We start from the raw sequence: 9,590 nt of genomic DNA on the forward strand, positions 1-9,590 counted from the left end.
AATATTCATATACTGCAAAAGCTTATATACATGCAGGTATATACACATATATAAACTATATATATATATATATATATATATATATATATATATATATATATATATATATATATATATATATATATCGATTCGTACCAGAAATAGATTGTTCTAAATCCCAAACCTGAAATAATTAAGCTGAAATCAACTATTTCAATTCCGTTTGCTTTAAACCTCAATTACCCTTCTCCCTTCGTCCGGGTATCTTAAAGTTTCCTTCAAACTGCAAAGTTGAGCGTTTAGCGTCTTCAAAACTTTTCAACTCAAATCCATAAATCAAATCACGTAGTTTATTATTATTATTATTATTATTATTATTATTATTATTATTATTATTATTATTATTATTATTTCATTATCATTATTATCATTGTTGTTGTTGTTGTTGTTATAAAATAAGAATGGAATTTTTCACGAGTCCAAAAGAATTCGGAAGAAAATCTTCTCGGATTTCCAAATGGCTTCAGAAGAAATAGCCATAGACTTAGCATGGAATTCTGAATGCCTTCAGAATGGAATCTCAGAACGGTATCGGAAGAAAACTTTCCCGGATTTCCCAATGGCTTCAGAAAAAATAGCCATAGACTTAGCATGGAATTCTGAATGCCTCCAGAACGGAATCTCAGAACGGTTTCGGAAGAAAACTTTCCCGAATTTCCAAAAGTCTTCAAAGGACATAGCCGTATACTTAACATGGATTTCTGAATGGCTCCAGAACTGAAATTTCCAGGAGCAGTCTTGAACAACTCCTCCCCGAGCTTCAAATGACTTCTGAAGACCTGATCTTCATTTTTTCAAACGTAGCCTGCAACACCTCACATGACCTGTATGTAGCTGGCGAAATCTAACCAAGGAATTACGCGTCAATAGGAGTAAGAGGAAATGAGTTGATGACTGGGAGAAGCATTTCACTTAACTCACAGAGATCGCGTTCTGGCGGAATAGGAAGCTGCCGATAAGAATTATGTGTTACGTCTTCGGAACACCATCAACTACAGATGGTCTTGGATCTTCCGATGGCAGCTGAGCTTTGAAGATCATAATGTATGCGCCTTGAAGGATCCTTTGCTTGGGCTTTTGCGACGATGTCTTATTAAAGGAGACTCTTGGAAAAAGTACGAGGTTCTGTATCGGTGCAAAAACGGATTGCAGGGAATGAGGATGGAGGCAGAATGATTCAACTGAACGGTGAGTGACGTGTAGTTCTTCAACAAGATTGTCCCAAAATTCGCCATTGAAGTAAGGACATATCCAGACGACATTGCTAGATATATCATGTTGCTCATCATTTACTTTGGCATGATAGTGTATGCGGAGAAATCGCTAGTATTCATCTCTTTACTCATTGCCCAGATAGATAAAGAATAAATGCCTTCGATTCCCCTGAGGAATCTGACGAAGTGAAATCTAGAAGGACACTGACGAACTAAGGAAGAGAAACAATGAAATCACGAAAGAAACAGATAATCTAATGAAAGAAGATCTTGAAAACTAGAAGACAGGAGAGAACAGCGAAGAGGAGCCTCTAATGCCAGAGGTAAGACACCTAAAAATAGAGAGCCTCTAATGCCTGAAATAAGGCACCTCAAATTATAGATCGAAGACCCTCTAATGCTAAAAGTATGGAACCTAGAAATATATGTCAAAGAACTTCTAATGCTAGAAGTGTGGGAGCTAAAGAGAAAGGTCAAAGAACTTCTAATGTTAGAGGTGTGGGAGCTATAAAGAGAGGTCAAAGAACTTCTAATGCTTGAGGTAAGGGAACTGAAAAGAGGTCAAAGAACTTCTAATGCTAAAGGTGTGGGAGCTAAAAAGAAGTCAAAGAACTTCTATTGCTAGAGGTGTGGGAGCTAAAAAGAGATCAAAGAACTTCTAATGCTAGTGGTGTGGGAGCTAAAAAGAAGTCAAAGAACTTCTAATTCTAGAGGTGTGGGAGCTAAAAAAGAAGTCAAAGAACTTCTAATGCTAGAGGTGTGGGAGCTAAAAAGAGGTCAAAGAACGTCTAATACTAGAGGTGTGGGAGCTAAAAAGAGGTCAAAGAACTTCTAATGCTAGAGGTGTGGGAGCTAAAAAGAGGTCAAAGAACTTCTAATGCTAGAGGTGTGGGAGATATAAAGAGGTCAAAGAACTTCTAATGCTAGAGGTGTGGGAGCTAAAAAGGAGTCAAAGAACTTTTAATGCTAGAGGTGTGGGAGCTAAAAGGAGGTCAAAGAACTTCTAATGCTAGAGGTGTGGGAGCTAAAAAGAGGTCAAAGAACTTCTAATGCTAGAGGTGTGGGAGCTAAAAATAGGCCAAAGAACTTTTAATGCTAGAGGTGTGGGAGCTAAAAGGAGGTCAAAGAACTTTTAATGCTAGAGGTGTGGGAGCTAAAAAGAGGTCAAAGAACTTCCAATGCTAGAGGTGTGGGAGCTAAAAGGAGGTCAAAGAACTTCTAATGCTAGAGGTGTGGGAGCTAAAAAGAGGTCAAAGAACCTGTAATGCTAGAGGTGTGGGAGCTAAAAAGAGGTCAAAGAACTTCTAATGCAAGGGGTGTGGGAGCTAAAAAGAGGTCAAAGAACTTCTAATGCTAGGGGTGGGGGGAGCTAAAACGAGGTCAAAGAACTTCTAATGCAAGGGGTGGGGGAGCTAAAAAGAAGTCATAGAACTTCTAATGCAAGGGTTGGGGGAGCTAAAAAGAGGTCGAAGAACTTCTAATGCTAGAGGTGTGGGAGCTAAAAAGAAGTCAAAAACTTCTAATGCTAGAGGTGTGGGAGCTAAAAGGAGGTCAAAGAACTTCTAATGCTAGAGGCGTGGGAGCTAAAAAGAGGTCAAAGAACTTCTAATGCTAGAGGTGTGGGAGCTAAAAAGAGGTCAAAGAACTTCTAATGCTAGAGGTGTGGGAGCTAAAAGGACGTCAAAGAACTTCTAATGCTAGAGGTGTGGGAGCTAAAAAGAGGTCAAAGAACTTCTAATGCTAGAGGTGTGGGAGCTAAAAAGAGGTCAAAGAACCTCTAATGCTAGAGGTGTGGGAGCTAAAAAGAGGTCAAATAACTTCTAATGCAAGGGGTGGGGGAGCTAAAAAGAAGTCAAAGAACTTCTAATGCAAGGGTTGGGGGAGCTAAAAAGAGGTCAAAGAACTTGTAATGCAAGGGGTGGGGGAGCTAAAAAGAGGTCAATGAACTTCTAATGCAAGGGGTGGGGGAGCTAAAAAGAGGTCAAAGAACTTCTAATGCTAGAGGTGTGGGAGCTAAAAAGAGGTCAAAGAACTTCTAATGCTAGAGGCGTGGGAGATATAAAGAGGTCAAAGAACTTCTAATGCTAGAGGTGTGGGAGCTAAAAAGAAGTCAAAGAACTTCTAATGCTAGAGGTGTAGGAGGTAAAAGGAGGTCAAAGAACTTCTAATGCTAGAGGTGTGGGAGCTAAAAAGAGGTCAAAGAACTTCTAATGCTAGAGGTGTGGGAGCTAAAAATAGGTCAAAGAACTTCTAATGCTAGAGGTGTGGGAGCTAAAAGGAGGTCAAAGAACTTCTAATGCTAGAGGTGTGGGAGCTAAAAAGAGATAAAAAAAAACTTCTAATGCAAGTGTTGGGGGAACTAAAAAGAGGTCAAAGAACTTCTAATGCAAGGGGTGGGGGAGCTAAAAAGAGGTCAATGAACTTCTAATGCAAGGGGTGAGGGAGCTAAAAATAGGTCAAAGAGCTTCTAATGCAAGGGGTGTGGGAGCTAAAATGAGGTCATAGAACTTCTAATGCAAGGGGTGTGGGAGCTAAAAAGAGGTCAAAGAACTTCTAATGCAAGGGGTGTGGGAGCTAAAAAGAGGTCAAAGAACTTCTAATGCAAGGGGTGTGGGAGCTAAAAAGAGGTCAAAGAACTTTTAATGCAAGGGGTGTGGGAGCTAAAAAGAGGTCAAAGAACTTCTAATGTAAGGGGTGGGGGGGCTAAAAAGAGGTCAAATAACCTCTAATGCAAGGGGTGTGGGAGCTAAAAAGAGGTCAAAGAATTTCTAATGCAAGGGGTGTGGGAGCTAAAAAGAGGTCAAAGAACTTCTAATGCAAGGGGTGGGGGAGCTAAAAAGAGGTCAAAGAACTTCTAATGCAAGGGGTGTGGGAGCTAAAAAGAGGTCAAAGAACTTCTAATGCAAGGGGTGTGGGAGCTAAAAAGAGGTAAAAAAACTTCTAATGTAAGGGGTGGGGGAGCTAAAAAGAGGTCAAAGAACTTCTAATGCAAGGGGTGGGGAAGCTAAAAAGAGGTCAAAGAACTTCTAATGCAAGGGGTGGGGGAGCTAAAAAGAGGTCAAAAAACTTCTAATGCAAGGAGTGGGGGGGCTAAAAAAAGGTCAAAGAACTGCTAATGCAAGGGGTGGGGGAGCTAAAAAGAGGTCAAAGAACTTCTAATGCAAGGGGTGGGGGAGCTAAAAAGAGGTCAAAGAACTTCTAATGTAAGGGGTGGGAAAGCTAAAAAGAGGTCAAAGAACTTGTAATGCAAGGGGTGGGGGAGCTAAAAAGAGGTCAAAGAACTTCTAATGCAAGGGGTGGGAAAGCTAAAAAAGAGGTCAAGGAACTTCTAATGCAAGGGGCATTAAATACGTATTATAAATACTAAACTCTTTCTTATCTTGACAACACAAATGAAATCTTACAAGTTCCAACATGTAACTAAGCGCTCCCGAAACACGAGTCAACCTTTTACTTCTACTTGGAGGATAACCTCGCAAGTAAAAGGTAATCATTATGAATATGGAAAGAAAGATTTGCTTATACTTCTACCTTTTGCTTCAGAGAATTACCTTGTACTTCTACCTTATGCTTACAAGGATATCCTTCATTTTTATGAATACCTCCCAATGTTCCACTATTACATCCTTAACGGATTTAAAATTAGGGAACATCTTTTTTCGTCTTCAGAATTTATAAATTATTTCAATATATACTACATGCAAATTTTCATAACCTAATTCTGACTAAATCTGTTATGAGATATGAATGAAATTATGATGAGGGGTAGATGAAGATGGTTTGGGCATGCTCTTAGCACTTCCCTAAGAGAGATTAGTTCACAAAACGTTCAGCTCGGCTCCACAAAGCACTGGAAGAGTTGGAAGACTCAGGCCTGCGTGGCTGAGGACTATGAAGCGTGAAGTAGGTGATGATAAATGGAGAAGTATTGAATTAAAAGCTCAAGATAGAGACGACTGGCGAAATAATCTCTTAAGATTCCTCAATTGAGGACGGCGAAATTAGAACAAAGGTTAGTGTTAGAAATGTTTTTCTAAGAATTACAATGGTGAAAAAAGTAAAGTCAATGTTAGGTCTGGTTCTTTTTAAAGAATTACACATAAGTCATAAATTCTTAAGGTTAAGTTAGGTAACGTTACGTTAGGATATAAAGGAAAAGACAACTAACTATTCTAACTTTTGATGGGTAGTGACATAGCCTCTGTGCCATGGTCTTACATTGTCTTGGGGCAGAGTTCTCTTGCTTGAGGGTACACTCTGGCACACTATTCTAGCTTATTTTTCTCTTCCTCTGCTTTTTTTTAAGTTTTTATAGTTTATATATAAAAGATTTATTTTAATTGTTAATTACTACTAATATAGTTTATTTATTCCTTTTTTTCCTTTCCTCACTGGGCTATTTTCCCTGTTGAAGCACCTGGGCTTATAACATCCTGCTTTTCCAACTAGGGTTGTAGCTTAGATTGTAATGATGATGATAATGATATACCTTTAAAAAGGTTCGTTAAACATACAATACTACATTTCTTTATTAGTATTCCAGTTTATATTATCTGCCATATTTCCAAGTATAAAAAAGAGATAATCACTAGCTAAAAAAAAAAAAAAAAAAAAATCCCGAAATTTCAGGGGGATTCAATTTACCCATCTTTATTCGAATTGGACCTCGCTATGATTAGCATGATGAAATCTCTCATTAATGGCAAGTAAAAATAAATGTTTCATTATTCTTATACTGTCTACAATGTTACTGTTCTTAAAATATTTTCTTTTTTTCTTCTTTCCTTTTCTTACTGGGCGATTTTCCCTGTTGAAGCACCTGGGCTTATAACATCCTGCTTTTCCAACTAGAGTTGTAGCTTATAATAATAATAATAATAATAATAATAAACCTTGCCGACATCTAGTAGTTACTCTTCTGGACATTTAATCCACAGCACATTCAGTTGTTTCTAGAAGGAAAATGTGGCACTGATCTCTCTCTCTCTCTCTCTCTCTCTCTCTCTCTCTCTCTCTCTCTCTCTCTCTCTCTCTCTCTCTCTCTCTCATTAAAACAGACCCGAAATGAAGGCTACTCCGGTTTTTGTTCTGAAAAGAAATGATCGAATAGCTATGGGTTAAATGCCAAAGCGGCCGGCCGGCCGGCCACCTGGCAACCCTAGACCGACCTCTCACAGCGGTCTTCCACTTATCAGAGAGCCACTACAAGGAGACCTGGAGACCAGGACTCCAGGAGACCACAGACAGCCGCTGACCTTAAACAGAAAAGCCAGGCCACAAAAACGTTCTTACCACACCGCTCTCTGAGAGTTGCTAAACTCGGAAGTTGAAGAATTGCGTGACTTAGGCAATACGATTTCAACGAAGATACGTCTAGCTGTTGTCACTAACAGGATTAGGGGAGGGAGTGGGTGAGGTAGTGAAGTTTGAGAAACATTACTCACGTTACTAAATTTGATTGTGGGCTTTGAGAAACATTACTCTCATTACCAAACTATGATTGTGGGCTTTGGATAGCAAGGTCAAACAGGGTGTGATCGGGAATTATACCAGTTTCTCTATCTTAATTAATATGACCTTTGTTAAATGCGTGTGAATTATTATATATACGTCAATCAAACATGCATAAATAGTATGTATATATATATATATATATATATATATATATATATATATATATATATATATATATATATATATATATATATATATTGTATAGTTACACATACAAATACATATAATACATATGCTATATATACATATGCATGTGTGTATATATGTAGGTGTGATCCAGCAATCTACAAGCTGGGACATTCTCCGTACTAGCTAGATTATCGAAATTCCAATACAAAAGGGAGAATGGAACACTGTGCATGTTCCCTTGTGTATCTATTAACATAAAGTACAATGTACCTTGAAGGGAGTCCAATATATACTGCACAGTATACTGCATATATGTACAGGTATGTGCGTGTACCAGTGCACACACATTTGATCAATACACTAGAGTTCAATTTGGACAAATAATTCGTGAATAATGAAATTGCAAAATATTTAATTCAGTCACACGTGTAAAATCAAACCTCCATTATTCTTGATTAATCTATTTATACATAAATATCTACTTGTAATGATAGGAGTATAGAGGTTAATCGAAATTTTCAGTTACATAACCTGTTTGTTTGTTTTGTAAATATGCTTGTAAATATAAGAAGTATAAGACTGGCCAGAAAGAATGGTTCAAAATTTTATCACAAACAGACAAAAACAAATCTTGTTCAACTATCAGATATTCTGTAAAAATGACTTATTTCAACTTGTTTTTAATCATATTAAAATCTCACTATGGTAGCCTAATGGATACGTCCCTGCACGCAGTATATTGGACGGGGATTCAAGACCTGCTCAAGTACAATAGTTTCTTGCAGTATGCATGCTCACTATCCTACTGAGCTACGGAAGGTGAATTGAGGGAGCCTATAGGTCTACCTGCTGAGTCATCAACAGCCATTGCCTGGCCCTCCCTGATCCTAGCTTGGGTGGAGAAGTGACTTGGACTCTGATAGTATTCTCTAGAACATTATTCTTTCCCTTGCCTCTGCCATTCATGAGCGCCCTATTAACCTTTAATGTATATACACTCCTTCCCCGTTTGTGTTTACTTCGCCGACTGACATCATGGTTAATATGCATCGCAGCAAAGTGTTAAACTTACTTTCACATTGGTTTATACAAGCATCACACCTAAGTGTAAAAATTCACACATGCATTTTGGACAATCTTATTTTTTTTCTTCTTCTTTTTAGCGATTCTTTATTTCCAACGTTATCAAATTTCTATATCCACCCTCACATATCATATAGTCATAATTAAGATAGACTTTTCACACAAGGATAATCAAATATCTGAGCGGGTATCAGAAAAACGAACATTGCAAAATCTGATTCAAAATTAGGCGTTTCACAGATAACACATTGAAACTAAATAACTCATGCCCCCCCCCCCCTCCCTCTCTCTCTCTCTCTCTCTTCTCTCTCTCTCTCTCTCTCTCTCTCTCTCTCTCTCTCATTACGTAAAATGTTCCACAAATTATGAATCAAATGCATTATGAATATAATGCTGTAAAATTGTCATACCTACATCATCATCATAAATTATGTATGAATGGTTTTCAACACATGCACGCACACATACCTACCATCGCATCGTCATTGCTCTCTCTCTCTCTCTCTCTCTCTCTCTCTCTCTCTCTCTCTCTCTCTCATTACGTAAAATGTTCCACAAAATATGAATAAAATGCATTATGAATATAATGCTGTAAAATTGTCATACGTACATCATCATCATTAATTATGTATGAATGGTTTTCAAAACATGCACGCACACATACCTACCATCGAATCGTCATTGTTTTCTCTCTCTCTCTCTCTCTCTCTCTCTCTCTCTCTCTCTCTCTGTTCAGCCTCATCTATCATTGTGAGATGACTGAAATAGACGTGGAAGGGAGAATGGTCGAGTTCCCGGAAATTTAGTTTGTCCATTATGCCCTGGGCATCAAATTGGGCACCTTTTTGTAAGTTGACCTTTGTGGGGGGGGGGGAGGCGCAGATATGGGGAGGAAAATAAGGAAATGAGAAAAAATCAATGTTTATTTTTTTCAAAAAGAAAAAGAAAAATGTGGACACGATCAAAACGAAAAGGCACGTAAAGATAATGCTCAACCAATATGAGTACAACCTCTCTCTCTCTCTCTCTCTCTCTCTCTCTCTCTCTCTCTCTCTCTCTCTCTCTGGCTAAATCTCATTAATTCGGTTTTTTAATGACCACGATCAGACAGACTTAATAAAACGATAAGTTATATAATCTTGTTAAAATTAATTTCTTACTGTACTCGATTCTAAGTCGAACGCTTAAATTGTAAGTTTTCAGTAATTAAATAATGTCGTAAATTTAAATTCATCAACTATATAATTTCTATATATAATATATGTATATAATATATATATTATATATATATATATATATATATATATATACACGTAAATTTATATCCCTAGCTGCACTAGTTAGGACGACCCATACTAAGCTGGTTTGTTGCGAGCAATCAACGAAAATCTCCCACCATCACCAATCCGCACTGGCCAGTGTGGTGATGAAAATTGGCCAAACTCCTATCTAACATGGAAAATTTCATGCTAATAAGTTTTAACTCATTAAAAATAACTGCTTTTAATAAGTTTGAAATAAAATATATATAATAAAAATCTTAATCACTTTCCTTCTCCGAAATTAGACAGAAGACCGGTTATCTAAATTAGATAAACCTGTTTAGATTAC

Source organism: Palaemon carinicauda, chromosome 26 (assembly GCF_036898095.1).
Source record: "Palaemon carinicauda isolate YSFRI2023 chromosome 26, ASM3689809v2, whole genome shotgun sequence".
Classification (NCBI taxonomy): Eukaryota; Metazoa; Arthropoda; class Malacostraca; order Decapoda; family Palaemonidae; genus Palaemon; species Palaemon carinicauda.